Source organism: Choloepus didactylus, chromosome 12 (assembly GCF_015220235.1).
Source record: "Choloepus didactylus isolate mChoDid1 chromosome 12, mChoDid1.pri, whole genome shotgun sequence".
In the NCBI taxonomy this organism is placed as follows: Eukaryota; Metazoa; Chordata; class Mammalia; order Pilosa; family Megalonychidae; genus Choloepus; species Choloepus didactylus.
Window position 1 is genome coordinate 48,765,744 of NC_051318.1, and position 27,569 is coordinate 48,793,312.

The 27,569-nt window shown below is 37.3% G+C and overlaps 1 long non-coding RNA gene across 1 annotated transcript in view; it reads right to left on the minus strand.

The window, feature by feature from the left end:
- The window catches only part of LOC119507343, an 80,372-nt gene extending 54,507 nt beyond the window's left edge, over positions 1 to 25,865 (minus strand). The window contains exons 1-2 of the long non-coding RNA XR_005211208.1: positions 25,812 to 25,865; positions 19,407 to 19,503 (exon numbers count right to left, since the gene is read on the minus strand). This is a non-coding gene — a long non-coding RNA (uncharacterized LOC119507343). The remainder of the gene's footprint in view (positions 1 to 19,406; positions 19,504 to 25,811) is intronic.
- Between the last annotated feature and the right edge of the window lie 1,704 nt (positions 25,866 to 27,569).

Here is a 27,569-nt window from a genome sequence, read left to right on the forward strand (position 1 = left end):
CTCAAAAACTCTCTTTAGCATTCTTGCAGGGCAGTTCTAGTGGTAAAGGGCACCTTCAATTATTATTTACTTGGGAGTACCTTGATTTCACTCGCATTTTTGAAAGACTCTTTTGATGGATTCTTGGGGACATTTTTATTGTTCATGTCAGCATTTTAAAGATATCATTCCACTGATTTCTGGACTCCGTGGTTTCTGATGAGAAATTAGCACTTAATCTTACTACAGATCTTTTGTATGTTATTTAACCCTTCTCTCATGCTGCTTCTAGAATTCTCCCTTAGTCTTTAGCCTTTAGCAAAACTTGTAAAATTAAAGTTTCTTCCTTTTTACTTTGACTTCCCCCTCTCCTCCCTTCCATCATATTTAGTGTGGAGTCTGTTAGAAAAGTGTGGGTGCTGGTGTTTTGGGAATGGTGCTATGGTGATGAGTAGGGAATGGATTTAACTTCATTTTCATGAGATATACTTACATAGTTGCAGTCACGGCCATGTATAGTTAAGTTATTGCTAGAACTCCATGTTTGGAAATGGGTTTTAGGAATCAGGATGGAGTAGTTTCAGTTCCCAATATATACATTCATGAATTTATTCATTCAAACTATTTATTGAGTATCTATTATGTGCCAAGAACTATGATAAGAACTGGAATATAATGATGAACAAAAGAGGCATAAATTGATACTGACCTTTCTCACTTCATTTTTTTTGGAACACTGTTTCTGCTCACTTTGCCAAATATTCACAAACTTTTCTTCTGGTTCCCATGCCATGGACATGTTGCTGACTTTTGAGGCATCATGACTTAAGTGTAGAGGACATGTACACTATTTGAATATATTTGATAGCAGGTAACAATGAAAATGTGTGGAAAGTCAATGAGGAAATACCTTTAGAGAGTCTGAATTATCTTTCCATTTTCTCTATGGAAAATATTTCTATTTATTTTCATAAGTGAGGGTGATTAAGGAGAATTCACCCAAATAATATATAGGAATAAAGCTGTTACAAAAGTAAATTATAAAGTATATAATGTCATTTTATCTGGATTTGGTGATATTTGTGTTATTTTCCAGTATTTTTAACTTTGTAATTTTCTGTGATTTTCCTCATTATCAATGTGCATACTCAATATTATTTATAATCTGTATCCTTTAAATTGTGTAACCTTCAAGCCCCACAAAACCTGAATTTATCTATGGCTAGATTAGTATAGGAATTCATTATTTATTTAGCATTGTACATACAGTTTCTTAACTCTTGCCCTTTCAAATATGTATTTTGCACTCAGCATTTTTCTTCTGAGTTAGGAATTAAGGTTCAGAGATTCTAACACTTCTTTCATGAAGGCCATCTAATTAAATTGAAACTTGGGTATAGCTCTTCCCATCCCAATCCCAGTACTTTTCCAAATACAAAACTTCCACTACCCACAATTTGAAAAAACACAGGGAAATCTGATAAACTTTGCTGATCTGGGTTATTTTTTTTTCAAAAACATTCTTACATAATGATTGTACCAGTTTGTATATATTATGTCCCCCAGAAAAAGGCATTTCTTTGCTGCAATCTTGTAGGGGCAGATGTATTAGTGTTGATTAAGTTGGAAACTTTGGATTAGGTTGTTTCCAAGGAGAAGTGACCCACCCAACTGTAGGTGTAACTCTGACTAGATTAGTTTACTAGAGCCCTATATAAGAGCTCAGAAGGAGCTTACTACTACAACTTAGAGAGAAATTTTGAAGACGGCCATTGACAGCAGACTTTTGCTCCATAGAAGCTAAGAGAGGACAAAATGCCCCAAGAGCAACATATTGAAGAATGCACAGGAGCTGAGAGAGCAGCTGAGACAGACATGTTGAAGATGGCTATCGGAAGCTGACATTTTGAAGAACACCATTTTGAAATGCAACCTGGGAGCAAGCAGACACCAGCCACATGCCTTCCCAACTAACAGGGGTTTTCTGGATACCAATGGCCTTTCTCCAGTGAAGGTACCCAATTGTTGTTGCCTTACTTTGGACATTTTATGGCCTTAAGACTGTAACTGTGTAACCAAATAAACCCCCTTTATAAAAGCCAATCCATTTCTGGTGTTTTGCAAAATGGCAGCATTAGCAAACTGGAACAATGATGAAAATGTTTTTATACATTATCAGCTTGACTCCCAAACATATTATCTTAGGATATGCATAAAGTATACCCTTGTTTTAGTTTGTTTGATAGCTTGCCTAAGGTCATGGGTATGTTTAATTTTGACTAAAGTCCTATTGTACTTAAAAAAAGGCATGTACAAAACTATTTTACAAGATGATCACGTGCTCCTTGAGAAGCAAAAAGAACATGGCCAAAGAATTTTAAAGCTCTTGCCAGTATGCAATTAGACTTTGCCCACAAAACATCAGTGAATCATTTTTATCATAATTTGTGACACTGTATCTTTGCTTTTCTAAAGTAAAATTTTAATGTATTTAACCACATAACAAGGGAGTGAGGATTAAGCCAGTGAACTGGAAAATCAGACAGCTCATTGTACATTCAATAATATTTCCTAGACAAGCTTTTTATAAGCAACTTGTTCTAGTAAAATCCAAAGTAATATGACAGCATACATATAAAAAATATTAAACTTTCAATAGCTCAGGAAGGTTTAAAGATAGTGTGGTTTTAGGTAGAGTAGTGAATGCTAAAATAAGAGATATTTAGCATTATATATTAAATAAAGAGACTATATTTTTAAAATATGAAAATTATAGCATAACACTTCTTGTTAATCACAAAAATGCTAAAAAATGTTACTTGAAATAAAATTCAATGTCAGAGGAATAAACAATACAAGCGAGTACACTTGTAGTTGAGAAACAATGTACAAATTAACATAATAAACGAACTTAGTGATAATTAGTAACATTTACCACATTTTGCCTCTGTAAATATACTATGTTAAAATTAGACACCAATTATATTTCATTCTTTCTGGTGCTGTATTTAATTTCTCTATAAAATTAACACAGCTTATTTTAACTCAGGAGTTCAATTAAACTAATTTCCCAGTTTTTCCAGGATACTCCATGATAAAAAGAAATTAATACAGTGCATGCCTAGTTTCCATCATGCCGTGTAGGAGGGAAAATAGGATGGACTATTAATCCATGGAAAATGGAGGCATTATTTCCTGTGTGTAGGTGTTCCTCTGACAGAAACAACAAAAAAAGCTGTTCATTATTGATATTTATTCTTTCCCTTCTACACCTCTAATTCCAATTTTCCTTTATCTTCAGCCTGTATGTACACTAGACTGGGTTTCTTGCCCCTAGAGTGTCACACACTTTCATCACTGAGAAATCTGAGCGCTTATTTGCCTTGCCTTTGTGAGCTGGGGTTATTAGAATGTCCTATTTGCAGTTTTCACCAGGCACAAAATCATCAAGAGACCCTCTAGAGAATGTCTCAGATTCTTGACCTACTCCCCAGCTCCCCATGGAAATCAGGATCAACAAAACAGCCAGTGTAGTAAGTTCTCTGTGTACCTCAGGCTCGTTGGCGTGAGGTGCTTATATTGGCTACGTGGTATCCCTTCTCTGGGAACTAGGCCCTCTGATTTGGCAGACCCTACATCTGTATGGATAAGAAGCTCATATTTCAGAAGAGGGTAATTTAAAATTGTGATAATATGAGTCAATGGTTCTCCATGGTATGGCCTTGAGTCCTCTAGATTTGGGGGTCACATCACGTATTAGTAATTGGCGCCAGGCATATTCTGCCTCCTGAATGAAAGCTTCCTAAACTCACAGAGTGAGCCCTAAGCTGCATATTAGCTGAATCTTCAATAGATCATTCCATCATTCATTTCCCTTGTTTTAAATTTGGTTCCTGGATCAGATTCAATATTTTACAGAATTTCATGCCAATAAATCAAATATATTTTAAGCACTTAGATTGCAGTGTTGGTGGAGGCAATATAAGCAGCAAAGATTCACTTGTATCTGATGCTCATGTAAATTCCTAAGGAGAAAAATTGCTCCAGGAGGCAAGGGCTCCATATTTTTCAACATTTTAGCTGGTATTCCTGAGAAATTGCATAATATCTATGGCTAGTGATGATCTCAGCTGTAGGCAGAATGGACACTCAATGATGGCAGTAGCTAGATCAGCTTTGGTGACCGACAGCTCTTGTTTCTCAGCCCATGCATGTGCTCCGTCCCTGCTACAAAAGCCACTACATTTTACAATCTTTTGATTAAAAACCTTGCTGTTAGAGGGTGTCATGATGGCAGGCATTGAGAAAATGAACTGTCTGTCCATTCTTTAGTTGAATGACAGACCGATAATCTTTGGTGAGAATGAGAAACAAAATTCATATGATTTGTGCTCACTTCCATAAGTAAATTTGCATGCCTTTTTCCAAATTTGTTTTTGTTCAATATCCCATTCTCAGTTGTTTCTGGTCCCTGTCCAATCAAGGCCTAGCTGCTGTTTAGGAGTGTGCATATGCATTTTCACACCCCTTCCTTCCTGTGCAATGTGAAAGACTAGGTTAAATCCTCACATCTTAGCTCCTGGAAGAAGAGGCCTTTTACTATTTTCTGCGGGAATACCCTGAGTGAATCTCTAGAGCATCAGCAAACCATTTCATCTCACAAAAATGTATCATGCAGTTCCATTTATGAACCAGGAAAGAATATTCCTCCTGCATAAGCCAGTCATAGGGAATATTACAGGAGCTTATAGATATACATTGGAGGAGAAGTATGGAAAAAGATATAGGTGACATGGGGGAGTTTTGCCACCTATTTTTATAACTTGTGCCTTCTGGAATTTCTTAGGCCTGATCTCAATGTACTGTTTCAGTCTTAGGATGTTTTGTTGTTATTGTATCCTCCCGATTTTTATCGCTTTTTAAATCTTAAAAAAAAAAAAAAAAAAAAAAAACTCAATTCAAGATGAACAGATGCCTTTTGATGTACCATAGTCAAGAGGTCATTTCCCATTAGTTTCTAGTAGCTTATAAGGGACTGCTTTACAATCAGTGGGTAGTTGTCTTCCATAGACAAAATAGTTTGTTTCAGGATCCTGAAAGTCTGATCATCAAATCATCTCTTGGAAGTTTGCCAAAGAGTCCATGTATCACCCACTCCCACCATGGATGTATCTACTACCAACAAATGTCTATTTCTAGATGCAGAGAAATTGCTCACTGAAGCTTGGTACTGCTACAGAGTCCTCTGCTGCTCTGGGCCCTATTCCAAACTGGCAAACTTCTGGGACACCTAACAAATGGGAGAGAGCAGGATTCTAAAGTGTGGCACATACTGCCTCAAAATTCCAAATTGATATACTGAGTGCTGTGTCTCCTTCTCACTGGAGAAGGCAGGGATTGGGAGAGGAAAGCAAACTGCAATAAGTTGATCTTTACCTCAAAGGACATGTCCTAAAATTTCCCAAATCATTGAATCTAAAAGCTTCATGGATATATCAGGCCTCTGAATTTCATGGGATCCATTTTTCAAACTTGAATAGATGAGTCTTCCTGAGAAGGCATCAAGAGTATTCACCAGGTCCAACTAGCAAAATGTCATCATTATGGTTGACCTCACTAAATTGAGATCAGCTAGGCTCCTATAGTCTATATTGTGAATGAAACCTGGAAAGCCTAGGGCAGCACAGTGAATGTGAACTCCATTTGATCCTCCTTACTGAGGGGACTGGAAAGAACACATCACCAGATCAATAGCCCATAACACATTTTAAATGATTACAAATCAAAATACATCTGTCCTAGCAACTATGAGTAAGACTATGGCACTTTGGTTTAACTTATACTAGTCTGTATTTTTCACCATGATCCATAATTTTTTTTATTCTTTTTTTTCAGAGTTACACAAGAGAGTGTATGAGGTTAACACCCCTGAATCTTTTAGGTCTTCTATGGTAGTATTAATTTCTGCATTTTCCCTTAGAAAGTGTTAATTCTTCTGATTTACTAGATTAGCTGGGTTGTTTAGGAGGTTTTTAGGTTTAGAGTGTATTGTTTCCTCCTACCATGATAGTTCTTATTATACAATCAGGAAACCACTATGGGAGTGAGTTTTGTCAACTACTGTTTATATCTAGTCCAATTATATGTTCAAGGACTGAAGAAATAACCACAGTGTGGGTTCCCAAAGCTATCAGGGCTAGACAAGGTGGACTTGTGTCATGACTTCATAGGAAGAAAAAAAATTTCTTTTTCTCTACTGCATAGTACTCTTGTAAATGCCCACATATACTTTGGGAAATTATTGGGGAAATAGTTATCTTATATTCTCAAGGTAATTTTGCGGAGACCCTCCTCAAGAGGATCCTATCTCCTCATCATCTATCTATGAGTTGGTGTAGATCTGGCAACTAAACAAGGGACCCAGAATTTTCCATTGTAATATCTGCATATTTTTCTTTTGCTTGTCATATATTGATATTTTCAGGAAAGTAAAGCTATTTGCAGTAAAACACAACAGTAAATTAAAATACACTAAGTAAAACTATATATGGATGCTCATCTGTTCCAATAATTTATTTCTGTTTTACAAATCAGCCCAGAACTTTCTGGCTTAAGACAGACATTTGATTTTGCTCAACATTTGCAGATCAGGAAGGGTTCAAATGGGTGAGCTGTCTCTGATTTACATCACCTGGGCCTAAAATATCAATAGCCTTTGATGTTTTTTTTGAGTTGCTTTTTACTCACATTTTTAGTGATTTGGTGTCCATTGTTTCTCTCTTTCTCTCTCTATTTTTCTCTCTCTCTGTCTCCAGATAGCATCTCATTCACTTGAATCAGACTTTTCACATAAGAGTGGTCATAGGCTAGTCGGTGTTCCTACATGATGGTTGTCTTCCCCCAGAGCAAACATTTCAAGATCAGCCTTCTAAGAGACAGGGAATAGAAACTGCCAGCCTTTAAGGTCTGGGCTTGGAAACTGACCAAGTGAAACATCTACCACAGTCTATTGGCCAAAGAAGTCATGAGTCCACACCACTGGAAGGGGAGGGTATATAGATTCCACTTCGTTAATCCACTACATTATTTTGCTCCTGGAAAATCCATAGATTAAGGTATCCTAATTGCTGCTCTAAATTTTCGGTTTATTATTGTAATTACAACCCTGAAGTTTTATTTGTTAATTCTGCCATTTTAAAAGTATATCAGAGAGGCGGGGCAAGATGGCGGACTGGTGAGCTGTATGTTTTAGTTACTCCTCCAGGAAAGTAGGTAGAAAGCCAGGAACTGCGTGGACTGGACACCACAGAGCAATCTGACTTTCGGCATACTTCATACAACACTCATGAAAACGTGGAACTGCTGAGATCAGCAAAATCTGTAAGTTTTTGCGGCCAGGGGAACTGTACCCCTCCCTGCCAGGCTCAGTCCCGTGGGAGGAGGGGCTGTCAGCTCCGGGAAGGAGAAGGGAGAACTGCAGTGGCAGCCCTTATCAGAAACTCATTCTACTGATCCAAACTCCAACCATAGATAGACTGAGACCAGACACCAGAGAATCTGAGAGCAGCCAGCCCAGCAGAGAGGAGACAGGCATAGAAAAAAAACAACACAAAAAACTCCAAAATACAAGCGGAGGATTTTTGGAGTTCTGGTGAACATAGAAAGGGGAAGGGCAGAGCTCAGGCCCTGAGGCGCATATGCAAATCCCGAAGAAAAGCTGATCTCTCTGCCCTATGGACCTTTCCTTAATGGCCCTGTTTGCTTTGTCTCTTAGCATTTCAATAACCCATTAGATCTCTGGGGAGGGCTTTTTTTTTTTTTTTTTAATCCTTTTTTCTTTTTCTAAAACAATTACTCTAAGAAGCCCAATACAGAAAGCTTCAAAGACTTGTAATTTGGGCAGGTCAAGTCAAGAGCAGAACTAAGAGAGCTCTGAGACAAAAGGCAATAAACCAGTGGCTGAGAAAATTCACTAAACACCACAACTTCCCAAGAAAAGGGGGGTGTCCACTCACAGCCATCATCCTGGTGGACAGGAAACACTCCTGCCCATCGCCAGCCCCATAGCCCAGAGCTGCCCCAGACAACCCAGTGTGACGGAAGTGCTTCAAATAACAGGCACACACCACAAAACTGGGCGTGGACATTAGCCTTCCCTGCAACCTCAGCTGATTGTCCCAGAGTTGGGAAGGTGGAGCAGTGTGAATTAACAAAGCCCCATTCAGCCATCATTTCAGCAGACTGGGAGCCTCCCTATACAGCCCAGCAGCCCAGAACTGCCCTGGGGAGACGGCACTCACCTGTGACATAGCACAGTCACCCCTCAACAGAGGACCCGGGGTGCACAGCCTGGAAGAGGGGCCCACTTGCAAGTCTCAGGAGCCATATGCCAATACCAAGGACTTGTGGGTCACTGGCAGAGACAAACTGTGGCAGGACTGAACTGAAGGATTAGACTATTGCAGCAGCTTTAAAACTCTAGGATCACCAGGGAAATTTGATTGCTAGGGCCACCCCCCCCTCCCTGACTGCCCAGAAACACGCCCCATATACAGGGCAGGCAACACCAACTACACACGCAAGCTTGGTACACCAATTGGACCACACAAGACTCACTCCCCCACTCACCAAAAAGCTAAGCAGGGGAGAACTGGCTTGTGGAGAACAGGTGGCTCGTGGATGCCACCTGCTGGTTAGTTAGAGAAAGTGTACTCCACGAAGCTGTAGATCTGATAAAGTAGAGATAAGGACTTCAATTGGTATACAAATCCTAAAAGAACCCTATCAAGTTCAGCAAATGCCACGAGGCCAAAAACAACAGAAAATTATAAAGCATATGAAAAAACCAGACGATATGGATAACCCAAGCCCAAGCACCCAAATCAAAAGACCAGAAGAGACACAGCACCTAGAGCAGCTACTCAAAGAACTAAAGATGAACAATGAGACCACAGTACAGGATACAAAGGAAATCAAGAAAACCCTAGAAGAGCATAAAGAAGACATTGCAAGACTAAATAAAAAAATGGATGACCTTATGGAAATTAAAGAAACTGTTGACCAAATTAAAAAGATTCTGGACACTCATAGTACAAGACTAGAGGAAGTTGAACAACGAATCAGTGACCTGGAAGATGACAGAATGGAAAATGAAAGCATAAAAGAAAGAATGGGGAAAAAATTGAAAAAATCGAAATGGACCTCAGGGATATGATAGATCATATGAAACGTCTGAATATAAGACTCATTGGTGTCCCAGAAGGGGAAGAAAAGGGTAAAGGTCTAGGAAGAGTATTCAAAGAAATTGTTGGGGAAAACTTCCCAAATCTTCTAAACAACATAAATACACAAATCATAAATGCTCAGCGAACTCCAAATAGAATAAATCCAAATAAACCCACTCCGAGACGTATACTGATCACACTGTCAAACACAGAAGAGAAGGAGCAAGTTCTGAAAGCAGCAAGAGAAAAGCAATTCACCACATACAAAGGAAACAGCATAAGACTAAGTAGTGACTACTCAGCAGCCACCATGGAGGCGAGAAGGCAGTGGCACGATATATTTTAAATTCTGAGTGAGAAAAATTTCCAGTCAAGAATACTTTATCCAGCAAAGCTCTCCTTCAAATTTGAGGGAGAGCTTAAATTTTTCACAGACAAACAAATGCTGAGAGAATTTGCTAGCAAGAGACCTGCCCTACTGGAGATACTAAAGGGAGCCCTACAGACAGAGAAACAAAGAAAGGACAGAGAGACTTGGAGAAAGGTTCAGTACTAAAGAGATTCGGTATGGGTACAATAAAGGATATTAATAGACAGAGGGGAAAAATATGACAAACATAAACCAAAGGATAAGATGGCTGATTCAAGAAATGCCTTCATGGTTATAACGTTGAATGTAAATGGATTAAACTCCCCAATTAAAAGATATAGATTCGCAGAATGGATCAAAAAAAATGAACCATCAATATGTTGCATACAAGAGACTCATCTTAGACACAGGGACACAAAGAAACTGAAAGTGAAAGGATGGAAAAAAATATTTCATGCAAGCTACAGCCAAAAGAAAGCAGGTGTAGCAATATTAATCTCAGATAAAATAGACTTCAAATGCAGGGATGTTTTGAGAGACAAAGAAGGCCACTACATACTAATAAAAGGGGCAATTCAACAAGAAGAAATAACAATCGTAAATGTCTATGCACCCAATCAAGGTGCCACAAAATACATGAGAGAAACACTGGCAAAACTAAAGGAAGCAATTGATGTTTCCACAATAATTGTGGGAGACTTCAACACATCACTCTCTCCTATAGATAGATCAACCAGACAGAAGACCAATAAGGAAATTGAAAACCTAAACAATCTGATAAATGAATTAGATTTAACAGACATATACAGGACATTACATCCCAAATCACCAGGATACACATACTTTTCTAGTGCTCATGGAACTTTCTCCAGAATAGATCATATGCTGGGACATAAAACAAGCCTCAATAAATTTAAAAAGATTGAAATTATTCAAAGCACATTCTCTGACCACAATGGAATACAATTAGAAGTCAATAACCATCAGAGACTTAGAAAATTCACAAATACCTGGAGGTTAAACAACACACTCCTAAACAATCAGTGGGTTAAAGAAGAAATAGCAAGAGAAATTGCTAAATATATAGAGACAAATGTAAATGAGAACACAACATACCAAAACCTATGGGATGCAGCAAAAGCAGTGCTAAGGGGGAAATTTATAGCACTAAACGCATATATTAAAAAGGAAGAAAGAGCCCAGATCAAAGAAAAAATGGATCAACTGAAGAAGCTAGAAAATGAACAGCAAACCAATCCTAAACCAAGTAGAAGAAAAGAAATAACAAGGATTAAAGCAGAAATAAATGACACAGAGAACAAAAAAACAATAGAGAGGATAAATATCAACAAAAGTTGATTCTTTGAGAAGATCAACAAGATTGACAAGCCCCTAGCTAGAATGACAAAATCAAAAAGAGAGAAGACCCATATAAACAAAATAATGAATGAAAAAGGTGACATAACTGCAGATCCTGAAGAAATTAAAAAAATTATAAGAGGATATTATGAACAACTGTATGGCAACAAACTGGATAATGTAGAAGAAATGGACAATTTCCTGGAAACATATGAACAACCTAGGCTGACCAGAGAAGAAATAGAAGACCTCAACCAACCCATCACAAGCAAAGAGATCCAATCAGTCATCAAAAATCTTCCCACAAATAAATGCCCAGGGCCAGATGGCTTCACAGGGGAATTCTACCAAAGTTTCCAGAAAGAACTGACACCAATCTTACTCAAACTCTTTCAAAACATTGAAGAAAATGGAACACTACCTAACTCATTTTATGAAGCTAACATCAATCTAATACCAAAACCAGGCAAAGATGCTACAAAAAACGAAAACTACCGGCCAATCTCCCTAATGAATATAGATGCAAAAATCCTCAACAAAATACTTGCAAATCGAATCCAAAGACACACTAAAAACATCATACACCATGACCAAGTGGGGTTCATTCCAGGCATGCAAGGATGGTTCAACATAAGAAAATCAATCAATGTATTACAACACATTAAAAACGTCGAAAGGGAAAAATCAATTGATCATCTCAATAGATGCTGAAAAAGCATTTGACAAAATCCAACATCCGTTTTTGATAAAAACACTTCAAAAGGTAGGAATTGAAGGAAACTTCCTCAACATGATAAAGAGCATATATGAAAAACCCACAGCCAGCATAGTACTCAATGGTGAGAGACTGAAAGCCTTCCCTCTAAGATCAGGAACAAGACAAGGATGCCCGCTGTCACCACTGTTATTCAACATTGTGCTGGAAGTGCTAGCCAGGGCAATCCGGCAAGACAAAGAAATAAAAGGCATCCAAATTGGAAAAGAAGAAGTAAAACTGTCATTGTTTGCAGATGATATGATCTTATATCTAGAAAACCCTGAGAAATCGACGATACAGCTACTAGAGCTAATAAACAAATTTAGCAAAGTAGCGGGATACAAGATTAATGCACATAAGTCAGTAATGTTTCTATATGCTAGAAATGAACAAACTGAAGAGACAATCAAGAAGAAGATACCATTCTCAATAGCAACTAAAAAAATCAAGTACCTAGGAATAAACTTAACCAAAGATGTAAAAGACCTATACAAAGAAAACTACATAACTCTACTAAAAGAAATAGAAGGGGACCTTAAAAGATGGAAAAATAGTCCATGTTCATGGATAGGAAGGCTAAATGTCATTAAGATGTCAATTCTACCCAAACTCATCTACAGATTCAATTCAATCCGAATCAAAATTCCAACAACCTACTTTGCAGACTTGGAAAAGCTAGTTATCAAATTTATTTGGAAAGGGAAGATGCCTCGAGTTGCTAAAGACACTCTAAAAAAGAAAAACGAAGTGGGAGGGCTTACACTCCCTGACTTTGAAGCTTATTATAAAGCCACAGTTGTCAAAACAGCATGGTACTGGCACAAAGATAGACATATAGATCAATGGAATCGAATTGAGAATTCAGAGATAGACCCTCAGATCTATGGCTGACTGATCTTTGATAAGGCCCCCAAAGTCACTGAACTGAGTCACAATGGTCTTTTCAACAAATGGGACTGGGAGAGTTGGATATCCATATCCAAAAGAATGAAAGAGGACCCCTACCTCACCCCCTACACAAAAATTAACTCAAAATGGACCAAAGATCTCAATATAAAAGAAAGTACCATAAAACTCCTAGAAGATAATGTAGGAAAACATCTTCAAGACCTTGTATTAGGTGGCCACTTCCTAGACTTTACACCCGAAGCACAAGCAACAAAAGAGAAAATAGATAAATGGGAACTCCTCAAGCTTAGAAGTTTCTGCACCTCAAAGGAATTTCTCAAAAAGGTAAAGAGGCAGCCAACTCAATGGGAAAAAAATTTTGGAAACCATGTATCTGACAAAAGACTGATATCTTGCATATATAAAGAAATCCTACAACTCAATGACAATAGTACAGACAGCCCAATTATAAAATGGGCAAAAGATATGAGAAGACAGTTCTGTGAAGAGGAAATACAAATGGGCAAGAAACACATGAAAAAATGTTCAGCTTCACTAGCTATTAGAGAGATGCAAATTAAGACCACAATGAGATACCATCTAACACCGGTTAGAATGGCTGCCATTAAACAAACAGGAGACTACAAATGCTGGAGGGGATGTGGAGAAATTGGAACTCTTATTCATTGTTGGTGGGAGTGTATAATGGTTCAGCCACTCTGGAAGTCAGTCTGGCAGTTCCTTAGAAAACTAGATATAGAGTTACCATTCAATCCAGCAATTGCACTTCTCGGTATATACCCGGAAGGTCGGAAAGCTGTGACACGAACAGATATCTTCACGCCAATGTTCATAGCAGCATTTTTCACAATTGCCAAGAGATGGAAACAACCCAAATGTCCTTCAACAGATGAGTGGATAAATAAAATGTAGTATATACACATGATGGAATACTACGCGGCAGTAAGAAGGAACGATCTCATGAAACATATGACAACATGGATGAACCTTGGAGACATAATGCTGAGCGAAATAAGCCAGGCACAAAAAGAGAAATATTATATGCTACCACTAATGTGAACTTTGAAAAATGTAAAACAAAAGGTTTATAATGTAGAATGTAGGGGAACTAGCAATAGAGAGCAATTAAGGAAGGGGGAACAATAATCCAAGAAGAACAGATAAGCTATTTAAGGTTCTGGGGATGCCCAGGAAGGACTATGGTCTGTTAATTTCTGATGGATATAGTAGGAACAAGTTCACAGAAATGTTGCTATATTATGTAACTTTCTTGGGGTAAAGTAGGAACATGTTGGAAGTTAAGCAGTTATCTTAGGTTAGTTGTCTTTTTCTTACTCCCTTGTTATGGTCTCTTTGAAATGTTCTTTTATTGTATGTTTGGTTTCTTTTTAACTTTTTTTTCATACAGTTGATTTAAAAAAGAAGGGAAAGTTAAAAAAAAAAAAAAAAAGAAAAACAAGGAAAAAAAAAAGATGTAGTGCCCCCTTGAGGAGCCTGTGGAGAATGCAGGTGTATTGGCCTACCCCACCTCGATGGTTGCTAACATGACCACAGACATAGGGGACTGGTGGTTTGATGGGTTGAGCCCTCTATCATAAGTTTTACCCTTGGGAAGACGGTTGCTGCAAAGGAGAGGCTAGGCCTCCCTATGGTTGTGCCTAAGAGCCTCCTCCCGAATTCCTCTTTGTTGCTCAGATGTGGCCCTCTCTCTCTGGCTAAGCCAACTTGAAAGGTGAAATCACTGCCCTCCCCCCTACGTGGGATCAGACACCCAGGGGAGTGAATCTCCCTGGCAACGTGGAATATGACTCCCGGGGAGGAATGTAGACCCAGCATTGTGGGACGGAGAACATCTTCTTGACCAAAAGGGGGATGTGAAAGGAAATGAAATAAGCTTCAGTGGCAGAGAGATTCCAAAAGGAGCCGAGAGGTCACTCTGGTGGGCACTCTTACGCACACTTTAGACAACCCTTTTTAGGTTCCAAAGAATTGGGTAGCTGGTGGTGGATACCTGAAACTATCAAACTACAACCCAGAACCCATGAATCTCGAAGACAGTTGTATATAAATGTAGCTTATGAGGGGTGACAATGGGATTGGGAAAGCCATAAGGACCACACTCCACTTTGTCTAGTTTATGGATGGATGAGTAGAAAAATAGGGGAAGGAAACAAACAGACAAAGGTACCCAGTGTTCTTTTTTACTTCAATTGCTCTTTTTCACTCTAATTATTATTCTTGTTATTTTTGTGTGTGTGCTAATGAAGGTGTCAGGGATTGATTTAGGTGATGAATGTACAACTATGTAATGGTACTGTAAACAATCGAAAGTACGATTTGTTTTGTATGACTGCGTGGTATGTGAATATATCTCAATAAAATGAAGATTAAAAAAAAAAAGTATATCATTTCCATTAATACCAAGATATTTAGTTAGATGACAGTATGTTTTCATTTCAATTACAACCTAAAGATTATACCAAACATTGGCCTGATCGAAGATTCCAGAGCTCTCTCACCAGTGCATCCCTCTTTCCCTTGGTGAAAGGAGTGTCATTTGGGATTTGGAGGCTTTCTTCACTCTCACGTAATAAATGCATTCTAACATTCTCACCACTTCTGTGAGGCTTCACAATTCTTCTTCAATATTCTGCTGAGACAATTATAGTACTTCACCTCATTTACAGTAGGCCATCATTATGTTCAAGATTCAAAGAGCATCCCAGCAGAAAATTATGACTTATTCCAGATGTCCTGACTAGGAAGTTAAGCTCTAGTCATGAAGGCAAACTTCCATGTCAAGAAATTCCTTCCATGCTAGTCTTTTATTTTGCTCACAAGTCCAGTACCCACAAGGCTTATTCCCAGATATGTTCTTGTTTCCTTCTCGTTTATATTAACTAGGAATTGCAATTCTTTTACAAGTAAGGCATTTCCTTAAATTAGAGACTCTATTATCTCACTTGGCAAGTGCTGAGAGCTGAAGATAGTTGTTGGTCTGGGAGGCAATAAGCAGAGGCAGACATGGGTCTTAAGATACTGCATCAGCTTGTATGACACTGTTTTCTCTGGCATGTGTGAGGGGCTTAACTCCTCTACTCTATTTGAAGGATAACTGGAAATCTGGAGGCTCAAGAGTCTCACAATGTCCCAATCATGGGTCTCTGAGTCTTGCTATTTTCCTGGTACCTGGCATAGGGTAACTGCAGCAACCATGCATACAATATTTTAAATAGCTCTGTCACTCTTACAATGAAACCTGGGGCCTAATTTTCTCTGCAGCATCCTGATGGTGCAGGAAATATGAGCCACAGAAGCTTCTGGCTTTTCCAGCATGCCTGAAGTTGGCAATTTTCAGAAATTTAGGTATTAGATTACCCAATGCTTCATCTTCCACTTGAATTTCATCACAATGCTCCATGCATGAGTCTGGAGAAGTGTAATCAGTTTGCAGGCCTAGACTAATCACCACTTTAATTAACACCAGCAATAAGTTTTTCCTCTGACAGGTAAATGGACCACCTCCAGAACACCATGCTGAAAGTCTGCTTTCTCAGGCTGCTCTTGGTGCAGGTAGTCTTAGTCTGGGTTCCCTTCCAAAACTGTGGTTTGAGATAAACTCTTGAATGCAGGCTATTTATTTAGAATGTGATTGCAGAAAGAAGAAATGAGGGTAGCATGAAAGAAGGAAAGTGAAAAGGCCAATAGAAGGATTCATTGTTGTGTTGGCAATACTTCTGGAGTAGTGGTGCTCCCATGCATCAGCAACATCTGAAGAAACCTGTAAATGTTTCTCAATGGAATATACCTGAGGGAGTAAATATGGAAGGTTTTATCCATTAGCTCCTGTTCCTGTTGGTTGAGTGCTCTCCCTAGGGCTTTGACTGTCCTGCATTTGGAGGCTACACTTATATGAGTGTCAAGTGAGCTCCAACAGGCATCATTGCTGCATCATCAGAGAAGTTCCAGGGCACATTCCAGAGAAATGTGACATCTGCCAAGGTGAGACCCTTTCATTGTGAAATGTGTCAAAGCTTGTGAAAAACTATTTTCTGTAACAGTGACTTGAATCAAGTGAGACCGACAGGATACTGAACATTGCTCAAGAGCCTGTGGGAAAGCTTCTAAAGAAGAGAGGAGATGGGGGAAAATGGTTGATAGATTTTAAACATGAAGAAAAGCAGCATTTAGTGATGGCTTTGGATATTGCATATAAAAGATAGGTGGATTCAAGGATATCATTAAATATTCTGGCTTCTGCAACTGTGTGCCTGGCAAAAGCTGAATGTAAAACAGGTTTGGGTGTAAAAACAAATTTCAGTATGTTCATCTTAAAATGCCTGCCCACAAGTGTTTGACCTCATCCAAGATACCCACTTAATTAATAAGTTAAAATAGGGCCCTAATATCCATCCATGTTGGAAATTAGGTAAGGGTGGCATCTAAGTGTCAGAAATTTCAAGGAACTTTGACAGAAAAAGTACTGATGAAGCCAAATTGGAAAGATACAGAAAACTTCAAGGAACATCTTCTGACAATCATTTGCCAGATTAAGGGAGACTGCTGTAGCTAATCCCCAAGGAGGGCAAAGAACTGCATGACATTACAAAGTTGTTTTCTGTCTGCCAAAACAAACTGGGAAGAAGCTCTAATAATCACACATTCAAATATCCTTGCTACGAAAATTCTCAGGTCTAGTTTTCTTCTGATTCTCTGTGGGATATTTTTTGAAGTGGTAAACTTAAACCTTTGTCCCAGTTTGAAATATTTCGACAGGGAAGTCTACACTATTCTCTATAGCACAACTCCACTTCTAAACAACCAGAAAAATATACACCCCTTCAGAAAGAAGGATATAGGGAGAAAGCACAATCACTGAAAATAAAATATGATAAATATAAAACAAGTAAACAACACTATAGGCCCACAAATTTCTTTTTCAGAATAGAATCGATGCAAGAAATTTGGCCCAAATAATTTTAAATAAATGCATAATTTATGTTTGCCAATAATTGCAAAATATATACAACTATGTGTATAGTTGAGAGCAAACACTCATAATGAGGGGGAACTGAAAATTGGGATAAATTGCCCAAATTGTAAAAGAAACTGTATTTTCCAAAGTAGTATAAATAATGCAAGATAGATTGGATGCAGGAGTTGATCAGAAAATTGAAGTTAAAGCTCCTGAAATTCTATTGAACATGTGAGAAAAGGATTAAGAAAATTAATGAAAAGAGATTAATTACTTAACATATCTCAGAGAAAGATTTGAATTGCAAAGTAACAAAGACTGACTGAAAGCAAAAACAAAAATTCATATAGACATCATTACACTGACACACGCTAATTACAAATTTAAAATAAAAATAAAAGATTCATGCTGATTTAGCTCTCGCTTGTAACTGTAAATGACAAAACCAAACCAAACCAAACCCAACATAATGATTTTCCAGAAGACCTAATGAAAGCCAACTGATTTTATATTGATTTCAATTCGTAAATGATCTGGATAAGTAAGAGAAATACATTTTCAGATAAATAAAAACCAGGAAATAAACTACTAAGAAGCATCATTAAATGCACACACGCATGGACACACACACACACACACATACAAAAAAGATAAAAGACATCTACTGATTAGAGGACAATCTATAGATAAACTGAAAAATTGAGGGCAATATTTCATCCATGCTAATTATCTAAATTAATGCCAAGAAAATGCCTCAAATCAGAGACTATAAGACAATGCTTGTCCGCCGTTACAAGGAAATAAATGTAGCCATCAAACAATACATTGCAATTGGTGTTAAAGTAAATGAGATATAAAGAGAAAACTAATTGTTTAAATAATAAATTCAGCAAAGAGATTTTTTTCCCTTTTATCTCTCTCTGCTAGAAGGGATGAATGACGTCCTGTCATTTCCTTCTAGCTTTAAAAAGATTTTTTTTTAAATGTAAACTTTTAAGAAAACAGAGGTGACAGAGTAAATATTGTCAGTGCAACAAATTATAAAGTAAGAAAATCAGTCTGAATTCTCTAATTTTAGAGTCAAATTTTACTTTTAGAGTCAAATTTTAAGACAGGAACATCTCAGACAAGACTCTTGTTAGAAATAACTTCGGCTAGTTTTTTTTGTCGTTGTTGTTTATTTGTTTGTTTGTTTTATTCAGAATATTACCTGCTTTCTTTGCTGGTCTAAGGGGAAAGGGAGCTTGTCCCCTTCTAATCTTGATGAGATTTCTCTACCAGGAGTTTAAATGGCCTAAAGATTCAAGGCTGAATACTGGAATTCCGTAAGTTAGCTCCAAGAGGGGGGAAAAAGTCTAACATATTTAAATTTACAATATGAAGGGAAAAAAATAACTTTAATAAATGGAGTATGGGACATGCAATGCTTCCCTCTACTTTTGTTCTCTTTGTGGTTTATTAACAATATTTTTCTAAAATTTGCATCTTTACTAATCCCTTTATCTCTTGCTTTTCTGATACTTTTAAACTATATTCATAGTGTGACATTTAATATCCAGGTAAGATATTGTGAGGCATTTTTTTAGGCTTCAATTTAAGTTATCTCATAAGAATTACTGCTTTTTACATGGCAAATATTTCCAGCATTAATGACATACATTGTGCAGTTTTTTCCCCTAAATTCCTGCAAAGGTGACCTGCTAATGTGAATACATCCTAAATATTGATCTGTAAAATGTAGAACCTTCCTTCTGGATGTGGTTTGAAAATTCAGGAACATATATGTATATTTTGAAAATAGAGGTAACATTCCTATTTAATGAGGACACTTACCTCTTCTTTGCTCTAAAAGATGAACAATTGAGTCATGTAATTCTGGAGGACCATAGTCTATTGGAAGTCATCACAATGATAAGCTGGTTTCAGCCTACTGAGAAAAGTGACCTTGTGTTATTGACCGGATCTAAAATATTTGCCAGGTACTTGATCTCTCTAATAGACTCTAACATGCAATGAGGGGACAGCGTGATTTCCCAATCCCTGTGCTCTATTATAAACTCATGGATTTTGTTGAATTTTTTCTTGGGAAAGATTGGAGGATGATATATGGTAGGAGTAGAATAGCATACATATCTAGAGCCAGCCCAAACATGGATAAGTCCACAAAAACATGTGTCATTGCATATAACCAAATATTCTTGCTAAAATCTGAAATCCATACCCAGAACAAAGTAGCATTATACTTCAAAAAGCTTGTATTTTCAGTATGCCCTATGAGATGATTACATACACCACAAACTGAACTCTTTTGACAGGAATTTATCTCTAAAGTTTATCTCTAAAGGCAAGTTTATCTCTATTTTTCTACTGAGATGAAATAGTGAAGTATCCATTTCACAAGTTTAAATTATTGCCCAACCCTCACCTTTAGAAAGGTTTCATTCCCAGCTCCTCACTGTTACACACATATTGCAGGCATAAGGAAACAGTATAATGAGGATTTCTTGATATGCACCATCAAGAGACATACCCATTATTTGAAAATAATAATAGTTTTTCATAATATGATAGTCAAAGGAACATACTGTTATAGTATTTTTGAACTCTTGTGAACACGAGTTCAGAGACAAACTATATGGAAATCCACCAATTTTAGTGGTGATGAGTCTTACTTAGCCAGTGACAATAAAATCTCTTTGACTACCTGAGAATCAGTGACAAGATTAGATACAAGATTTAGTAACTAACAATTGTCAGATATTTGTGCATTGTCAATGCTAGTAGAGGTTGTTTGGCTCCCAGGAATGAGAGCATTTTCAGCACTACCCAGTCTTTATGATTGGGATAGACTTAGGGGTAAATTTATTTCCTGGTAAGAAATGGTTTCTTCTTCTTGAACAGGTTATTGGTACAACAGCACAACATTAAAAATTTTGAAGGCTTTTGAACAAAGTTAGAAGGGTCCAGTGTCAATGTCTTTATAAGGAGAAACCTAGATAGGAAACAACACATGAATTCAGAAACTTGAAGGCAGAAAAAAAAATTGTCTTACCCTGTAAGTGTGTTGACCACCAACCTGATGGAGATTTATTTGAGTCATATTCATTGTGGCAGAATGGCACTCACTGCAATAAGTCTGAAAGGTCTGGAAAACTTTAGAATGTGACACCTAATGCAATGTTTAGCAGCTCAAGCTTAAAATTGAAGGTAGGTCAGCTATCTAAGGGTTCTTAGGGCACCAATTAGTTTTATGAAAGATTCCAGCAGTGGTACATCATGTCTTAGTTTGCCAGGCTTTTATGACAATACCACACAATGGGAATGATGTCATCAACATGGCAACATAAGACATCTCCTGAAAAAGTCTCCCCATGGAATCAGCAAATAGAAGGACAAATCCCACTTGCTTAGAACTCTGGACGATGGTAGAGACTGGAGAAAGACTCCACAAATGCTGAACTAAAGGAAGAGAAAAAGATTAAGTATCAAATTTCCATCCAGGACCCACCAAATCTTTTCCTTCTCTATCACTCAGTCCTGTGCAGCTTGAGAGTCACCCAAAGGCAGAGACCCAGGTCCCTCACACTTTGGAGACAGACTATAGAGCCACTTAGAGCAGTGAGTTAGAATCCACACATATCCAGGCACAGGGACCCAAGTCCACAGAGGACTGGTACAGAACACAAGCTTCTAAATCATGCTTCATACACCAGGGGAAATAAAAAAGAGACAGACCATGGTAGAACCACTGGCAAGAGTTGTGCCCACACAATTCAGTTTCAGTTGGCCAGGCCACCTAAACACAAAACAGAATTTTCTGGAATGACCCACCTCTCTGGTTTGACCCCACATGGCTCCCCAAGGTGGGCTACCCTAATGAGAAAGAAACGAGCCAGAAAAGCCTCATATAAAAAAGAGATGTGTGTTAAGCTGAACTTCTGTAAGACAGGATGGGTCCCAGAACAGAAAAATATAAGGAAAATGGGGAACTGAGTAAGGGAGAGAATTTTTAAAAATCACAGGAGTTTGGGAGAAAATTTTGCACAAAACTGAACAGAACAGATTGAGATTCACAGAAAAGGAACAGAGGAAAGAAAGCTTTCTCCTGGAGGGGAAACAATTACATAAAATTGCAATTTTAAAAATCACACCACGTATCACATCTATACCACAAGGATCACATGAAGAAGAGCTGAGAAAATCGGAAGTTATACATGGGTTATTCTAAAGATCTAGAATAAGTTGGACCAAGTAACAAAGAAAAACCTTAACACAAAGCCAATCAACAATAAAACCCTAGACAAGAGGGAGAAACTGACCTTCCAAGTTAGCTCAAGATAAGTAGGTGGCTAGACATCAGCAAAAAATTACAAGCCATACTAAGAATTGGGAAAGAATAATCTCTTCAACAAATGATGCTGGAGAACTGACACTGGCAGAAGGATAGATATATTAACCAATGGAATCAAATTTAGAGTTCAGAAATAGACCCTCAATGTATGGCCAATTGATTTTTGATACGGTTGCCAAGTCCACTCAATTGGAAAGAATAGTCTCTTTAACAAATGATGCTGGGAAAATTGGATATCCATATACAAAAGAGGAAATTGAACCCTTATCTCATAACATATACAAAAATTAACTCAAAATGGATGAAAGATTTAAATATAAAAACCAGGACTATAAAACTCCTGGAAGAAAACATAGGGAAGCATTTTCAGGATCTTTTATTGGGCAATGGTTTCTTATACTTTACACCCAAAGCACAAGCAACAAAAGAAAAAATACATAAATGAGACTTCATCAAAATTAAAAACTTTTGTGCACCAAAGAATTTTGACATGAAAATGAAAAGACAACCTACTAAATTGAAGAAAATATTTGGGAGTGTTTAATATCCAGAATATTTAAAGAAATCCTACAACTCAAGATAAAAAGACAAACAACACAATTAAAAAATCAGCAAAAGACTTAAATAGACATTTCTGCAAAGATGATATGCAAATGGATAAAAGCACATGAAAAGATGCTCAGCATCATTTGTTATTAGGGATATGGAAGTCAAATCCAAAAGGAGATATCATTTCGCACTCACTAGAATGGTTACTATTAAAAAAAACAAAAACAAAAACAAAAACAAACAAACAAACAAAAAACCCGGAAAATTACAAGTGTTGGAGAGGATGTGGAGAAATAGGAACACTCATTCTTTGCTGGTGGGAATATAAAATGCTGCAACCTCTGTGGAAGACAGTTGGAGGCTCCTCAGGAAGCTTGAGTATAGAATTACTATAAGACCCAGCAATCCTGCTACTAGGTATATATCCAGAAGAATTGAAACAGGGTCTCAAACAGATATTTTCACATGAATGTTCATAGCAGCATCATTCACAATTTCAGAAGATGGAAGCAACCCCAGAGGTCATCAACTGATGAATGGATAAACAAAATATGGCATATACATATATTGGAATATTATCCAGGCTTAAAAAGAATGAAGTTCTGAAACATGTGACAATATGGATCAACTTTGAAGACATTTTTCCCATGAGTGAAATAAGCCAGACACAAAAGGACAAATGTATGATTTAACTGATATGAGTTAATTAGAATAAGCAAGCTCATAGAGTTAGAATCTAGAATATAGTTGGGGATGGACTGGGGTTAAAGAATGGTGATTTAATGTTTAATTTGTACAGAATTTCTATTTAGGTAAAGTTTTAGTAATGGATGTTGGTGATGATAGCACATAATTGCTAGTGTAATTAACAGAACTGAATTGTATATGTGAATGTGATGAAACGCAGGGAATTTTAGGTCATATATGTTACTCAAATAAAACTTAAAAGGTAAAACAGGGCTATGTAACAGTGAATCATACTGTAAAGGATGGACTATTATTAATAGGACAAGTATAAGAATATTCTTTCATGAATTATAACAAATATATGGCACTAAAGCAAGGTGTTAATAACAGTGTGGTATATGGAAAACCTACATCTAAAGTAACCTATATACTATAGTTAATAATAAAATTTTAATATTCTTTCATCAATTGTAACAAAGGTACCATGCAAAGTGTCAATAATAGGGGATATATGGGAATGCTGTATTTTTTACATGATTTTTCTGTAAACCTACAGCTTTTCTAATTTAAAAAAATTAAAAATCATATAGAAAAAATCACCACACAATAGGTTGGCTTAAACAAAGGGAATTTATTGTCTCGCTTTTTTGGAGGCCAGAAGGCTTGCTTCCTCCCAGTGCCTGTGGCATTCTGGTGTTGGTGTTGCTTTCTAGGTTCCTACTGACTCTAAACTTCCTGCTCTTCTCACTTCTCTCTGTCCTCCCTGTGGCTTTCTCTTTAAAAGGCTTTCAGTAGTTGGATTGAGGCTCACCCCGCTTCAGTTGGGCCACACCTTAAATAAAAATATCATCTTCAAAAAGTACTATTTATAGAGGTTCATAACCACAGGAATGCAGGTTAAGATTAATAATGTATCTAAACTGGGGTACATAATTCAAACTACCATAGTATTCATTTCAAATAAGAAGAGGATTGTTCCTCATTTTATGTAAGGGAAAAACAGAGATTAGTATTAAGAAGTTAGCCAGAGGTTGAGGTTTAGGAATGTGAGGAGTGAATTTCAGACAGAGACCTTGGCATTTGACTGCCCTGTTAGTGATGAACAAGATTTGATAAAGCTCCTTCCTTCAAGATTCTGGTAATGTCAGGCTGGTGACCCTTGATGTGAACAGTCACCAGACTAAAAGACATTTGTAAAAAGGATTTGTTCTCACACATTATGAGGATTTATAAAATGTCACTGAGACATATGTATATTAACAACATATCAGATAAAAAAAAAAAAAAAACTACATTGAATATTTACAAGTATCCCTAATGGAAGAGGATGAGCTGTTTTCTTTTTCCTGATAGTTTCTTCAGGATTTTAGGTCTTTCAAAATAGATGAATTCTTTTTACAATTGTGTTGAACCATGCTGGACAATTTTGGAGTACCCAATCCTAAATTCCCTACATTGTTTGCATGTGTTATGCCTCAGTTTATACTAAAGAGAGAGAGAGAAAAAAAAAAGTGGTGCTATAAAACCTCCATTTGGGAAATCAAAATTGGGTCACGTTATTATGCTAACAATATCCTACATTTGTGTGAATTGCATTCTGACTCTACATCCCAGTTCTACACACAGTACTGTATCAGCTTTAACACATGAGAGTTGTCTAAGTCTCAGTGAGGGTCACATTGCCTTAACAATATCAACAAATTAAGGAGGTCCACTTGGTTACCCATAAAACTTAAAACCAGCTGTGCAGGCTTAGCTGAGTCAGCATGTACTTCAATTTGGTAAGGTCATCTAATTTACGTGTGGTCAATCATAGCAAAAGTCTTAGCAGAAACAACCCCATGGAACACACCACAAGTGAAAAAAAATTCACCAGCACAGAGAATAATAACTTTCTGAGAGAGAGAAAGCATTTATGTGGAGATTAAGGTATCTTCTTTACCTATATCCCAAAAGAATATATGCATGAGGTATGTATATTAATAGAAATTTTTAGTCTGGAAACATTTAAAATTTTAAATTAGAAAATTCTTTTTTTACATTGACCAAAACTTTAATAAATAAAATAATTTGAAAAAAAAACAAACAAAAAAAATTCTGGTTGGTATCTGCATTACTATGTCAAGGTCAATGAATATCTCCCACCAATATAACTTTGATAATTGTTGACAGTGATGGTATTTTTGCAATGGAATTATATTTAGATAAATTGGTGATCTCTTAATGGTAGAACCCTGTAAGCAACCAAACAAACTAAGGCAAGTAAAATACAATTTGAGGTTAAATCCTTTAAAAAAAACCCACATAAATTAAAACCACAATAATTTAAGTGGTTATGCAACTCACTGAAATGAGTGTTTGCAAGCAATGCAAAAATTATTCTTAAAAGTAGCCTTTGATGATCAGTAGAAATGGAAATAAAAAGTAGAACTAAGTCTAAACCCAAAATGGACAGAAGTTTATTTTTTAGACCAAACTGAAGTAGGAAAACTAGACAGCAAAAATGTGCTGGATATTGTTAGAAGCAACAGAGAACACAGAGAGTACTAGATAAAGACAAAATAATAGGAACCTGTACTAGTTAGGGTTCTCTAGGGAAACAGAATCAATGAGAGGTGTCTATGACTATAAAATGTATAAAAGTGACTTACGCAACTGTGGGTATGCACGGGTCCAAATTCTGTAGAGCAGTCAGTGAACTGTCAACTCCAAGGAAGATGTCCGATGAACTCCTCAGGAAATGAACTGGCAACTTTGACAAACTCCTCAGGAAATGAACTGGGATCTTTGACGAACTTGGTCGATGGACTCCTCAGGAAATGAACTGGCAACTTTGAGGAACTCCTCAGGAAATGCTTCGCTGAGCAGCCAAAGAAGAAGTGAAGGTCCTCTATCTGTCTCGCTTATAAGTCTTACTGATTAATTGGATTAAATCCAGTCAATTGCATTCTCTCATTGTGGAAGACACGCCCTTTGGTGAGTCATCAGTCACAGCTGCAGTCAATTGACTGATGATTTAATAAACCAGCCTGTTGGTTTATTAACCAGCCTCAAATGTCCTCCCAGCAATTGTTAGGCCAGTGTTTGCTTGACCAGATAGCTGGGTACTATCACCTGGCCAAGTTGACACATGAAACTAACCATCACAGAACCGTATGTTTTCCAATTGAGTATCTTGAATAGTGCAATGAGGATAAGGACCCATCTAGTATTGGGCCAAATAACCAGTGACGAATATGTTGATGCACACATAGAATATAATTCATTAGAGTTTCTAACATTTTGCCATCTTTAAAAAATTGTTTTCATCTCTCCATTGAAATTACCCATCTGATTTTATATTTTCTCTAATTTTTTCATTAGAGCTTTCAATTTATTAATCACAGCTACTTTAAATTCCATCTGATAGTTCCAACATCTGTGTCATAACTGAGCTCTGAGTCTGGTTCTGATTATTGCTTTGCTTTACCCCTGGGGTGTGTTTTTATCTTTCCTTTTCTTGCAAGTCTTATTTTGTCATTGTTGTTGTTGTTGTTTTTGAAAGCTGGCATCTTGTGTAGGAAAGTAGACACTGAGGTAAGTAGATTTTATGCTTGGAGATGGGCACATCATTTTTTTCTGAGGGTTGATAATGTTGAGCTTGTGTTATTCTAATCTTGGGCTGGATTTAATATTTGTTTTTCCTATGGTTATCATCAGCATACTACGGGTTTCAAATTCCTGTGTTTAGGGTGTGTGTATCTCTGCTGAAGGTTATTTTCTCAATATCTGCACCTCCTTGCTTTTGGGTTTTCCCTTTGCACTTTGCTCCAGAGAGAATCTGTCTCTTAATTCTCCCAGCTGTATTCCACTATTATTTTTACTCGATGGCTGGTAGCCTGCGGGGTAAAGGGTGGAAGGAGATGTTCATTCCTGTTCTGACTAAAGCCTCAGTTTTAGGTAAATACTGTGTTCTAGGATTTTGGGTGAATGACTTTCACAACTGCTTTGGCCCCTTGTCTACCTATGTACTGGGAGTAGCACGTATTCCTTTCTTTACCCAGATATAGAGGATTTTTTCCATTCTCTTCCTCCAGCTCCAATGAGTTTCTACCAGTTTCACAAAGTGACAGTTTTTCTGCTCTTCTACCTGCAGAGTAAAGGTTTTGTTCTGTTAAATAAGATAAGGGAGAGGGTCTGGGCACAGTTTTGGCTGTGGCTACTGGTTTCCTCTTCTCCACCCAGCACCATGAGGTAAGGTGTCTCTAGATTCTCTTAAATATTCCCTGCCAGCCCCTGAGGGTGGGATCTGTTGTGGAGGAAAAGCCTGACAGACCTTGCAGACCCTGTATCTGAACTCCCAGCACTATCATACTCAGACTTTAGCAATTCATTAAAAATTTTAAACTGAGTCTTCCTAGCAGTTTTTA